Below are 14,024 nucleotides of genomic sequence, written 5' to 3'. Positions count from 1 at the left end.
TGCATCAGGAATTGATCTCTTTGGCCTGAAGTTTTATGCTCCATGGGTGATGCGCTTAATCAAGCTTCACTCTTCTATCAACTATCAGCCCTCTGCGCGCAACCATCTTATCTTCTTGCCTGAGGTTGATATGTCTGTTGAAGCCATCTACCCTGAGCCTGCGAAGGAGCCCCTTTATCTTCATAATGTTGATCGCCAAAGCTTCACACAACCCATTGAAGGACTTCTTGCTGCAACTCGTGTCTATCCTCTGGCTGGCAATACATGTGCACTTCATCGTGCAACTATTGAATTCACTGACAGCACCATTGCTCAAAGGCCTCGGAAGCGATCTCGTGTGCTCAATGACCGAGAGCTTCTCATGAACCTGCATCAGAAACAAGATAGGCACCACGACTGGCTAAAGCGTCAGATGCAGAGCATCTTGGTGGACGTCAATCACATCAGAAACTTGGTCACCAAGAACTCATTTGTTGCTCATGAAGCCTTTGGGAGGTCCTCGAAGAGTCTCACACCTCTCTGCTCTGAAGACGATCTTCGCAAAGATGGATTCACTTAGGGTTTCAAATTTGACTCCACTCCTCCTCGCAGTGCACGCTGGCGTCAGACGCCACCAATTGAAGATTTGGAGTATTCATCTTCGGCTGCAACTATTTTTGCGAGAGCGTTGAAGAAGAAGACGATGCCACTTCACCAGCCATGGCTTCACCATGTCTCGACACTGCACAAGGCCCCTCTGCACCACCGAACGTCAACGTCGACCCTGCACCTTCATTTGCTCCTGATGGGAACGAGTAGATGCTCTATGTCTTCAAACCTTTTGGTCCTTACTAACAAAAGGGGGAGAAGCATATGAGATGATAGTCTTCAAGCGGGTTCATATGGGTTGTTGCTATTTTTTTGCTAAGTAGTTACAATTCTCGCTTTTGATACATTTTGTTCTTTGGGTTGTAACACTTAAAACCTGATGGTTGTCTGTCACTCTGTGATGCGATGATAAATTCCGCATGAAGTCATTCCGCAGACATCCATTTATCATTATGCATGTCATTATCGTCGTTATATCTTTTCATGCATAATGAATTGTCTTCATAAAGTGAAGAGGATCTCCACAATTAAAAGCTGCCATGTGCATTTGCATTCAAGAGCAAACTACGTATATGCACATCTTCAGGGGGAGCCTTTTTGCTACTTATGAAGACAATGCTTTTACCCCTACAGTTTCACTAATTTTATCCCGGTTGAAAACTTCAACCAGTTTGTCATCAATCACCAAAAAGGGGGAGATTGTAAGTGCATCTAGTGCCACCCCTAGTTGGTTTTGGAGTATTGACGACAAACTTGGTTGAGTGACTAATGTGTTTGTGAGAATTGCAGGAATAACACAGGTAGTAGTCCCTCATTGATTCGGTTTACCTACCAGAGATGACCCCTAAAGATGTGTGAAGACATTGAAGACAATGGTGGTCTGTGAAGAGATTCACATTGAAGACTTTGACATGAGAAGTCGTCGCATGAAGACTATGGATTGTGAAGACATAGTTGTTTCGTAGTTTCCTTTTCTTATTTGTTGAGTCATAGGAACCACCGTACTTTTAAGTGGGGTCCAAGTGAATAAAGTCAGAGTGACTGAAGTGATGCTCAACCAAATCCTAAGTCTTCGAGCGAATACAATGAGAGCAAATCTTATCCAGAGCTAGATAAGTCAGCTTTACTTGTAGCTCAAGTCAAGCTGTCGCATGTGTTTGAAATCTGACCGTTGGACACGTGTCAGTTCCTTAGAGACCCAGGGTCATTTCGGACAAATCAGGTCGGGTTGCCTCCTGGCTATAAATAGCCCACCCCTTACACCATAAATTGGTGGCTGCTCAGAGTTAGTGCACAGCTTTTGTGGTTTGAGAGCGACCCACCTCCTAAGCCGTTGAGAGAGAAATCCTTGCGAGGACAAAGCCCTAAACACCCAGAGCTAAAGAGTGCAAGTATTTCTGTCTGCGTGATCTGAAGACTTGTTACACTTGAGGAATATGAATCCTCCAGCCGGTTAGGCGTCGCGTTCTGTGCATCCAAGAGTCATTGTGGATCACCGGTGAACGAAGTCTGTGAAGGTTGGGAAGTCTCCCTTGAAGACCTACCAGAGTGATTGGTGAGGACTGTGTGTCCTTAGCTCAAGGGGAATAAGGTGAAGACATGGTTTTCTGAGTTGAATCTCAGCCTCCCTAACCAGACATACAGTTGTCACAGCAACTAGAACTGGTCCAACAAATACCTATCCTCACCAAGCAACTGGTTCTATCTCTTACCTCTCTTTACTTATAGTTTGTCTTCGTGAAGTCATTGCCTGCTTGCATGATCTGATTGACTTCACTATGTGAAGATTGTTGTTGATTGGCTTCATACTATCTTCCATCTTGATTCATACTACCTCGGTGCTGATTGTCTTCGTGATTTCACTTCATTGCTTACTCGACTATGGCTTGTCTAGTGTAGTCTACGTTCCGCTGCATATCAATAGGTTCATTTCTATTGTTTGTCTTCAAAGCCCCTGTGTTTTGAAGAATTTCATAAAAATCGCCTATTCCCCCCCTCTAGTGGATAACTAGCGCTTTCAGTAAGTCAATTTTACTCACCACTCCAGAGGGAAAAAGGATCAATTATGTGTCTAGACTTGCACCAAGGAGGATCCAAGTAAATTCTCTCTCGGGAGTTGTTCAGGAAGAAGTGCCGGTTGTGAAGGATTACCCGGATGTATTTCCAGAGGAATTACCAGGAATCCCACCAGATCGAGACATTTAGTTTTTGATAGAGATGTTGCCAGGCACCGGACCAATATCGAAGAGACCATATCGGATGCCCGCCAATGATCTGGAGGAAATCAAGAAGCAGATTAAGGAGTTATTGGAGAAAGGTTATATTCGACGAAGTTCGTCACCATGGGGAGCCCCTATGCTTTTAGTTGAGAAGAAGGATGGATCTTTGAGAATGGTGTTGATTATCGGGCATTGAATGAGGTGACGATCAAGAACAAATACCCCCTACCGATGATCAATGATTTGTTTGACTAACTGCAAGGAGCTAAAGTATTCTTGAAGATCGATCTGCGATCAAGATTCCACCAGCTGAAGATCCGAGAGCCGGTTATACCTAAGACAGCTTTCACCACAAGGTATGGGCTATCTGAGTACACGGTTATGTCATTTGTATTGACTAACGCCCCTGCCTACTTCATGAGTATGATAAACAAGGTGTTCATGGAGTTCTTGGATAAGTTTTTAGTGGTGTTCATTGATGATATTTTGGTATACTATAAGAATGAAGAGGAACACAAGGAACACTTGCGCTTAGTTCTCGAGAAGCTCAAGGAACATCAGTTGTATGCCAAGTTTAGCAAGTGTGAGTTTTGGTTGAAGGAAGTTGGATTTCTTGGTCATGTTATATCAGCAGAAGGTATAGCAGTAGAGCCCACCAAAGTTCAGTCTGTCCCTGAGTGGTTGGCACCCACCTCAGTTGGAGAGATCCACAATTTTCTAGGACTCGCAGGATATTACAGGAGGTTCATTGAGAATTTTTCCAAGATTGCGAAACCCATGATCGAGTTGTTGAAGAAGGACACCAAGTTCAAATGGACTGAAGATTGTGAAGCCGGTTTTCAGGAGTTGAACAAACGTTTGGTTACAGCCCAAGTGTTGATTCTTCCAGATATACGCCAGGATTTCCAAGTGTATTGCGACGCTTCTTGTTTAGGACTTGGAGGTGTACTGATGCAAGACAGAAAAGTGGTTTCATATGCCTCACATCAGCTCCGACCTCATGAGTTAAATTATGCTACGCATGATTTGGAGTTAGCAGCCATAGTGCATGCTCTCAAGACTTGGAGACATTTTCTGAGTGGAAACAGATGTGATGTGTACACGGATCACAAGAGTTTGAAGTACATTTTTACGCAGAAGGAGCTGAATCCCAGGCAAAGGAGATGTTTGGAGCTTATAAAGGATTACGATATGAAGTTGCATTACCATCCAGGAAAGGCCAATGTCGTAGCAGACGCTTTGAGCCGCAAAAGTTATGCCAATACCCTCGTAAGTGGATGATTACCACAAGAGTTAGTTGACGATCTGAAGTAACTTCGTTTGGAGATAGTTCCAAGAGGTTTTGTGGAAACAATGGAGGTTCAGTCAACATTATTGGGAAATATTCGAGATGCTCGGATGGATGACAAGGAAATCGTTGAGATAAAGGAGAAGATGAGCAAAGGTAAATCCAAGGGTTTCCGTGAGGATGAGCGCGAGACCTTATGGTTTGAGGATCATATTTATGTCCCCAATAATGCGGAGATCAGGAAGTTAATACTTCAGGAAGCTCATGACTCTCCATACTCAATTCACCCTGGAAACACCAAGATGTATTTGGATTTGAAGGAACGTTTCTGGTGGACAGGAATGAAGAAGTATATTGCCGAGTATGTAGCAGTATGTGATGTATGTCAGAGAGTGAAGGCAGAACATCAGAAGCCAGCAGGGTTACTGCAACCTATGTCGATACCCGAATGGAAGTGGAAAATGCTTGGCATGGATTTCATCACTAGATTACCCAGGACCTGGCCGGGATATCATTCAATCTGGGTAGTAGTTGATCGTGTGACCAAGGTAGCTCACTTTATCCTAGTAAAAACCACTTATACAAGTGTGAAGTTTGCCAAGATATATATGACCAGGATCGTATGTCTGCGTGGAGTTCCAAGGACCATCGTATCAGATAGAGGGACAAAGTTTACCTCGAAGTTTTGGAATCAGTTGCACCAGGCTTTGGGTACTAGGCTAGAGTTCAGTACAGCCTTTCATCTGCAGACAGATGGACAGTCCGAGAGAGTAAATCAGATTCTGTAGGACATGTTGAGAGATTGTGCGCTAGATTATGGATCTAGCTGGGATGACAATTTACCTTACGCAGAGTTCTCATACAACAACAGTTATTCGGCTAGTTTGAAGATGGCACCTTTCGAAGCCTTGTATGGAAGGAGATTCAGGACACCGTTAATATGGGATGAAGTTGGAGACCGTGAGTTGTTTGGACCAGATTCGATCAAGGAGTATGAAGAGAAGGTTAAGTTGATTTGAGATGGAATGAAGGTAGCCTAGTCCAGACAAAAGAGTTATGCCGATACTAAACATAAGGAGGTAGTCTATGAAATTGGAGATCGAGGGTATCTTCGTGTGTCACCACTGCAAGGAGTTAAACGATTTGGTGTTAAGGGAAAGTTAGCCCCGAGATTTGTAGGACCATACCGAGTTTTGGAGCGTATGGGAGAAGTTGCCTACAAATTGGAGTTACCTGAAGGATTGTCAGGAGTTCATGATGTGTTTCATGTTTTCCAGTTGAAGAAGTGCCATGCGGAGATGGCCAATATTCCCCTAATAGATACAGTGCCCCTCGAGGCAATTCAGTTGGACAGTGATTTAACCTACGAGGAGAAACCCATAAAGATTCTCGAGTTTGCCAGCCGAGTTGCACGCAGCAAGGTTATCAAGTTTTGCTAAGTTTAGTGGAGCCACCATACCGAGGATGAAGCCACTTGTGAATGATAAGAAGATCTACGGAAAGACCACCCACACCTATTTTCTAGCCAACCCGAATCTCGAGGGCGAGATTCATCTTAAGGGGGGTAGGTTTGCAACATCCCAATTTTCAATTTGGAAGTTATACATCGGTCATCATAGTGAATGTCATATTTTATTTGCATTTTGGTTGTGATCCTAGAAATCTTAAGCAACTCATGGACCCAAGGAGAGAGCTGGAGATTTCATAAATTTTCATATTTGAAATTTCTCAAATTTGAAAACAGGATCATTTTGGTTTCAATATTTTTCTCCCTGAATATTTCCAATAATTAAATTTAAAGAGAGAAAATAATATGACTTCTTCAAAAAGAGAGGAAAATTGGAGGAAATTTTTTAAAATCAAATAAATATTTTATTTGCTATTTTATTTGAATTAGAAAAATGTGCATTTTTAAAAATTGCATTTTAGGCCAGAAAAATGTTCACTTTGTTCTAAATATTTTATTTAGACGGCGAAAATTGTTTTGGCAGTTTTAGAATTTTTAATTTTATTTTATTAGTATTTTCTTCAGAGGAATTTTTAAAAAAGAAAAGAAAAAAACTTTTCCGCCCGACTGGGCCAGGGGCCCAGCCGGGCCGCAGCCCGCAGCGCGCCGCCTCCCTCACCGACTCGGGATGGCAGTCCCGAAGTTCGCCGTCGCCGTCGCCGTGTCCGGTTCGGACACGAGTCGCCGCCGCCTCCTCCCACAAGGCAAGCCCCCCGGCCCTTTATATATCGCTGCCCCGCCGCGCTCTCCTCCCCAAGCCGTCGCGCCGCCTCCCGCACTCCACCGCGCCGCCGCCGCTTGGCGCCGCTGCCGCCCCGTGTCGCCGCCGCCCCGCACCAATGCCGTCGCCGCGCCGGATCCCACAGGAGCCGCCGCCCGCCGTCGTTGACCCGCCGCCCGTTGACCAGTATAAAAACCGCCCCGGTTCGCCGGTTCGCTTTGGTTTTTTTTGGTTCTATTTTAGGGTTAGGGTTTTCTCGGTTTTTCTCGATCGGATTTGTTTAGCGAACGTTCACCTGAATGCCTCTGTTCGTGAACACGTTCGTCCGTTTGTCTCTGCTAGCGAACGTTCGTTCGTTAGTCTTTTCTTTTTATTTTAATTTCGGTCAGATTAGCCCCTGATCTTTGAGCCTTCACAACTTTTTGCTCACTCATCAAAATCTAGTGAAACCAACGCCAAAATCTTCATCTCGAGCCCCTCTTTCCAGTTAATCAACTTGAACATGGTTTTACAAAATTTAAAATTTGGTTTCAAGAATATTTTAATTCGAACTTCTTTTGATCGCAGTTTGTGTTTCGTAGCTCCGTTTCGATTGATTCTTTTTTGCAAATCGAAGCTCTTCTCTTGAACTTTCGATTGGGATATTTTCTCTTGAGTTTTACCCTTGCATCTATTTCTTGAGTTCTTATGTATGTTATTGTTTGTTTGCGACAGAGTATCCGGAGTGCGAAGCATGCTACTACGAGTCACTAGGGTTTTCAAATCGTCAGTAAGGCAAGTAACACTTTGATCATATCCCTTTTTACCCAGTTTTTATGCATTAGTTTCAACCCTCAACATTGCATGAGTAGGATTTTCTTAACATGTGGGTATTGGGAAGTAGTTAATGAGGTAGAACCTATTTCCCTTTATGTAAACCTTGGGAGTTACTTCTACGTTATGCTTATACTGCTATGCTATGCTCGTAGACGTGGTTTGGTTAAGTGTATCCATTGACAGATGTGAGAGTTGTTAAATAATGGTTAACTTAAGGTGGCTACTTTAATACACATCTAGGTGGATTGGTTGAGGCACCCTGGAGTACCCATTGGTTGTCTGGGCACTTAGAGCAATCCAGAGTTGTCCTAGATATCCCAGAGTACTCGTGTGATCATCCTATGGTTCACCACCCAGGCTCAAAGGGATCATAAGATCATTCATGCTAGAAACTTCCATGTGCAGCCACAAGCCAATATGGGCTCTGGCATAGTTGAGTAATTTGTGGGAATCCTTTCCATGATGGGCTAGCAGATGTAGGGGATTGTAGGTGTATCGGCCTATCTATCGGTTAAGGGGACCTCTTCGGAAAGACTGTGTCTCGGTCATCCGTTTCTCAAACATCATGCAGTGTGAGAAATACAACGGAGGAGCTCGAGTCTTGTGGGGAAAAGTGCGCAATCCTCTGCAGAGTGTACAGACTAATCTTGGTTAGCCGTGTCCCCGGTTATGGACATCTTGAGTATCTGGTACTTGAATTATTATGTTGATCTCATCACTCTTAATTAATTTTGTTGGGTTGTTAATTAATTTTAATTGGGATAGTTAAACAAAATTTATTCCTTTAACGTAGGGGAAAATTGGCTTTACGCAAACATGATAACCATAGAGCCTCCACCAGCCATATATGCATGTAGTGATAGAAGTTATTCTTGTTCATTGCTCTACAGTGTTATTTTGCCAGCATATTCCATGTGCTGACCCATTTTCGGGCTGCAACGTATTATGTTGCAGACTTTTCAGACGAAGAGTAAGGTGCACTAGGTCGCTGTTTTGCACTCAGCTATGCCGTTGGAGTTGATGGAGTCACTTCTGCCTTGGAAGCCTTCTGCTGTTATCTTCATTAGATGGCCTTCAGCCATATTATTGTAATAAGTACTCTCTTTCAGATATTCGATGTAATAAGTGTGTGATGGCACTCTGCTATAAATCCTTCAAGTACTGTGCATGTCAACATTACCGATCCAGGGATGACACTTATGCACAGAGATTCGACCGTTTGAGGTTGGATCGCTACACATTTGAAAAGTTCAAAGAATTTCAGAGACAAGTGGAGAATCATCATAACAAGAAAATGAAGTTTCTATTATCTGATCGCGGAGGCGAATATTTGAGCTATGAGTTTGGCCTACATTTAAAACAATGTAGAATAGTCTCACAACTCACGCCACCTGGAACACCACAACATAATGGTGTGTCCGAATGTCGTAACCGTACTTTATTAGATATGGTGCGATCTATGATGTCTCTTACTGACTTACCCCTATCATTTTGGGGTTATGCATTGGAGACAATTGCATTCACGTTAAATAGGGCACCGTCTAAATCCGTTGATACGACACCATATGAACTATGGTTTGGCAAGAAACCAAAGCCGTCGTTTCTTAAAGTTTCGGGTTGCGACACTTATGTCAAAAGGCTTTAGCCTGCTAACATTGAACCCAGATCAGATATGTGTGTCTTCATAGGATACCCAAAAGAAACTATTGGGTACACCTTCTACCACAGATCCTAAAGCAAAGATCTTTGTTGCTAAGAATGGATCCTTTCTATAGAAAGAGTATCTATCGAAAGAAGTGAGTGGGAGGAAAGTAGAACTTGATGAGATTATTGCACCTTCCCTCGAATTGGAAAGTAGATCATCACAGAAAACCGTTCCCATGATGCCTACACCAACTAGAGAGGAAGATAATGATAATGATTATGAAACTTCAGATCAAGTTACTACCGAACCTCATAGTTCAACCAGAGCACGTTCCACACCATAGTGGTACGGTAACCCTGTTCTGGAAGTCATGTTACTAGACCATGATGAACCTACAAACTATGAAGAAGCGATGATGAGCCTAGATTCCGATAAATGGCTTGAGGCCATGAAATCTGAGATAGGATCCATGTATGAGAACAAAGCGTGGACTTTGGTTGACTTGCCCGATGATTGGCGGGTCATAGAGAATAAATGGATCTTCAAGAAGAAGAGTGACATTGATGGTAATATTATGGTCTACAAAGCTTGACTTGTCGCGAAAGGTTTTCGACAAGTGCAGGTAGTTGACTACGATGAAACTTTCTCACCCGTAGCGATGCTTAAGTCTGTCCGAATCATGGTAGCAATTGCCGCGTTTTATGATTATGAAATCTGGCAAATGGACGTCAAAACTGCATTCCTTAGTGGATTTCTTAAAAAAAACTTGTATATGATGCAACCAGAAGGTTTTGTCAATCCTAAAGGTGCTAACAAAGTGTGCAAGCTGCAACGATCCATCTATGGACGGGTGCAAGGATCTCGGAGTTGGAATATATGAGGTGATCAAAGCATGTGGTTTTATACAGACTTTCGGTGAAGCCTATATTTAAAAGAAAGTGAGTGGGAGCTCTGTAGCATTTCTGATATTATATGTGGATGACATATTGTTGATTGGAAATTATATAGAATTTCTGGATAGCATAAAAGGATACTTGAATAAGAATTTTTTAATGAAAGTCCTTGGTGAAGCTTCTTACATATTAGGCATCAAGATCTATAGTGATAGATCAAGATGCTTGATAGGATTTTCAATGAGTACATACCTTGACAAGATTTTGAAGGAGTTCAAAATTGGTTAGTCAAAGAAAGGGTTCTTGCCTGTGTTATAAGGTGTGAAGTTGATTAATACTCAAAACCCGACCATGGTAGAATGTATAGAGAGAATGAAAGTCATTCCCTATGCCTTAGTCATAGGTTCTATAAAGTATGCCATGGTGTGTGCCAGACCTGTTGTGTGCCTTGCCATAAGTTTGGCAAGGGGGTGCAACAGTGATCTAGGAGTAGATCACTAGACAACGGTCAAAATTATCCTTAGGTACCTAAAGAGGACTAAGGAAATGTTTCTTGGTTATGAGGTGGTAAAGAGTTCGTCGTAAAGAGTTACGTCGATGCAACCTTTGACACCGATCTAGACAACTCTAAGTCTCGATCTGGATAAGTGGGAGCAATTACCTAGAGTAGCTCCATGCAGAGCATTGCAGACATATAAATTTGCAAAATATATACGGATCTGAATGTGACAGACCTGTTGACTAAACCTCTCTCACAAGAAAAACATGATCACACCTTAGTACTCTTTGGGTGTTAATCACATATCAATGTGAACTAGATTAATAATTCTAGTAAACTCTTTGATTGTTGGTCACATAGCGATGTGAACTATGAGTGTTAAATCACATGCTGATGCGAACTAGATTATTGATTCTAGTGCAAGTGGGAGACTAAAGGAAATATGCCCTAGAGGCAATAGTAAAGTTGTTATTTTATATTTACTTATTCATGATAAATGTTTATTATTCAAGCTAGAATTTTATTTATTGGAGACCTAAATACATGTGTGAATACATAGACAAACACTGTGTCCCGAGTGACCCTCTACTTGACTAGCTCGTTGATCAAAGATGGTTAAGGTTTCCTAACCATGGACATGATTTGTCATTTGATAACGGGATCACACCATTAGGAGAATGATGTGATGGGAAGACCCATCTGTTAGCTTAACATATTGATCGCTCAGTTTTATTGCTATTGCTTTCTTTATGTCAAATACATATTCCTTCGACTATGAGATTATGCAACTTAGCATATTGATCGCTCAGTTTATTGCTAATGCTTTCTTCATGTCAAATACATATTCCTTCGACTATGAGATTATGCAACTCCCGAATACCGGAGGAATGCCTTTTGTGTTATCAAACATCACAAACATAATTGGGTGATTATAAAGATGCTCTACAGGTATCTCTGAAGTGGTTTGTTGGGTTGGCATAGATCGAGATTAGAATTTGTGACTTCGAGTATCGAAAAGGTATCTCTGGGCCCTCTCGGTAATGCACATCATAAGAAGCCTTGCAAGCAAAGTGACTAATGCATTAGTTACAAGATGATGTATTAGGAAACGAGTAAAGAGACAGTCGGTAATGACATTGAACTAGGTATGTGGATAGCGACGATCGAATCTCGGGCAAGTAACATACCGATGGCAAAGGGAATAACATATGTTGTCATAATGGTTCGACCGATAAAGATCTTCATAGAATATGTAGGAGCCAATATGAGCATCTAGGTTCTGCAATTGGTTATTGACCGGAGAGGGGTCTCGATCATGTCTACATAATACTTGAACCCATAGGGTCCGCACGCTTAACGTTCGTTGACAATTTAGTATTATATGAGTTATGTGATTTGGTGACCGAAGGTTCTTCGGAGTCCCGAATGACGAGGAGTCTCGAAATGGTCGAGAGGTAAAGATTGATATATAGGATGATAGTATTCGGACACCGGAAGTATTCTGGGTAGTATCGGGTATTTATCAGAGTACCAGGAGGGGGGTTACCGGAACCCGGGGGGAGATATGGGCCATAAGAGGGGAGCACACCAGCCCACAAGCGGTGGCGCCCCCGCCTTAGGCATGTGTTCAAATTGGAGAAGGAGCAAGGGGGGTTCGCCCCCCCCCTTTCCTTTCTCCCATCCCCCTTCCCTCTTTCTCTCCAAAAATAAGGAAAGGGGGTGGCCGAATTGGGGGAGGACCCCAAGTAGGATTCCTCCTACTTGGGGTGCCCCAAGGATGCTCCCCTCCCCCTCCACCCATATATACATGGGGAGGGAGCACCTAGGACACACACCAACAATTGTTAGCCGTGTGCAGCGCCCCTCTCCACAGTTTACGCCTCCGGTCAAATCTTCGTATTGCTTAGGCGAAGCCCTGCGTGGATCACTTCAGCATCACCGTCACCACGCCGTCGTGCCGACGGAACTCATTTTATTCGTCGACACCTTTGCTAGATCAAGAGGACAAGGGACATCATCGAGCTGAATGTGTGCAGAACTCGGAGGTGCCATACGTTCGGTGCTTGATTGGTCAGATCCATAAGAAGTTGGACTACATCAATCGCATTGTAAAATGCTTCCGCTTTTGGTCTACAAGGGTACGTGGACACACTCTCTGAGGGAGTCCTGGATTAGGGGTCTCCGGATAGCCGAACTATATCCTTTGGCCGGACTATTGGACTATGAAGATACAAGATTGAAGTCTTCGTCCCGTGTCCGGATGGGACTTTCCTTGGCGTGGAAGGCAAGCTTGGCAATACGGATATATAGATCTCCTCCCTTGTAACCGACCTTGTGTAACCCTAGCCCCCTCCGGTGTCTATATAAACCGGAGGGTTTAGTCCGTAGGACAACATACACTCATATCATAGGCTAGCTTCTAGGGTTTAGCCTCTACGATCTCGTGGTAGATCAACTCTTGTAATACTCATATCATCAAGATCAATCAAGCAGGATGTAGGTTATTACCTCCATCGAGAGGGCCCGAACCTGGGTAAACATCGTGTCCCCTGCCTCCTGTTACCATCCGCCTTAGACGCACAGTTCGGGACCCCCTACCCAAGATCCGCCGGTTTTGACACCGACATTGGAGCTTTCATTGAGAGTTCCACTATGCCGTCACCGTAAGGCTTGATGGCCCCTTCGATCATCGGTAACGATGCGGTCCTGGGTGAGGTTTTCCTCCCCAGACAGATCTTCATATTCGGCGGCTTCGCACTGCGGGCCAACTCGCTTGGCCATATGGAGCAGATCGAGAGCTACGCCCCTGGCCATCAGGTCAGTTTCGGAAACCTAAACTACACTGCCGACATCTGCGGAGACTTGATCTTCGACGGATTCGAGCCCATGTCAGGTGCGCCGCACGATCACAACGAGCATGATTTAGCTCTGCCGTCGGACAGTGTTCGGGAGATTCCACCTGCAACTACTCCAGCCTTCAATCCGGAGCAAATTGCGCCATCCGAGGATGGAGGGATAGACCCCGCCATGGAGGCCGCACTCTCAGTGGCGATAGAGCCGAATACTGACTTCACCCCTTACGAGAGTCATGTTGCCGAACCATTGGATTCGTCTCCGGCCACGGACTCCGATCCGCCTGCGTCCGTGCCTATCGAATCTGATTGGGCACCAATCATGGAGTTCACCTCCGCGGATATCTTTCAGCACTCACCTTTCGGCGATGTGCTAAATTCATTAAAGTCTCTCTCCTTGTCAGGAGAACCTTGGCCGAACTATGTCCGGCTAGAATTGGATGCGGACGACGAACAAATTCGCTACCCACCTACAACCCACTTAGTAGCCACTATCGACGATTTAACTGACATGCTCGACTTAGAATACGAAGACATTGATGGTATGGACGACGATGCAGGGGACGAACAGGAACCACCGCCCACAGGGTGCTGGACCGCCACCTCATCATATGATATATACATGGTGGTCACCCCCAAAGAAGGCAATGGCCGACGAGACAACGAAGGATGACCCCTCCACCCCCCCCCCCCCCGAGAAGCAACCCAAGTGCCGACATCAGCAGCGCCGCTCTAAGCCCCACCATAACAAAAGTAGTGATACCGGCACAAGAGACCATAACACTCCGGAAAGTGCCGAAGACGACAACAATCCCCTCCAGCACGATTTAGACCGGGAGGGTGAAAAAGCTAGCCCTCCAGAGCGGGAAGCAGTTGGAGAATCGGAGGAGGACAATTACATGCCTCTCTCCGAAGACGAGGTGAGCCTCGGCAACAAAGAATTTATCGTTCCTGAGGATCCCGTCGAGGAGGAGCGCTTCAAGCACCGGCTTATGG

Source organism: Triticum urartu, chromosome 3 (assembly GCF_003073215.2).
Source record: "Triticum urartu cultivar G1812 chromosome 3, Tu2.1, whole genome shotgun sequence".
NCBI classification, from domain to species: Eukaryota; Viridiplantae; Streptophyta; class Magnoliopsida; order Poales; family Poaceae; genus Triticum; species Triticum urartu.
The sequence above is the reverse complement of the archived record's forward strand: the minus strand, read 5'-3'. Positions refer to the sequence as shown.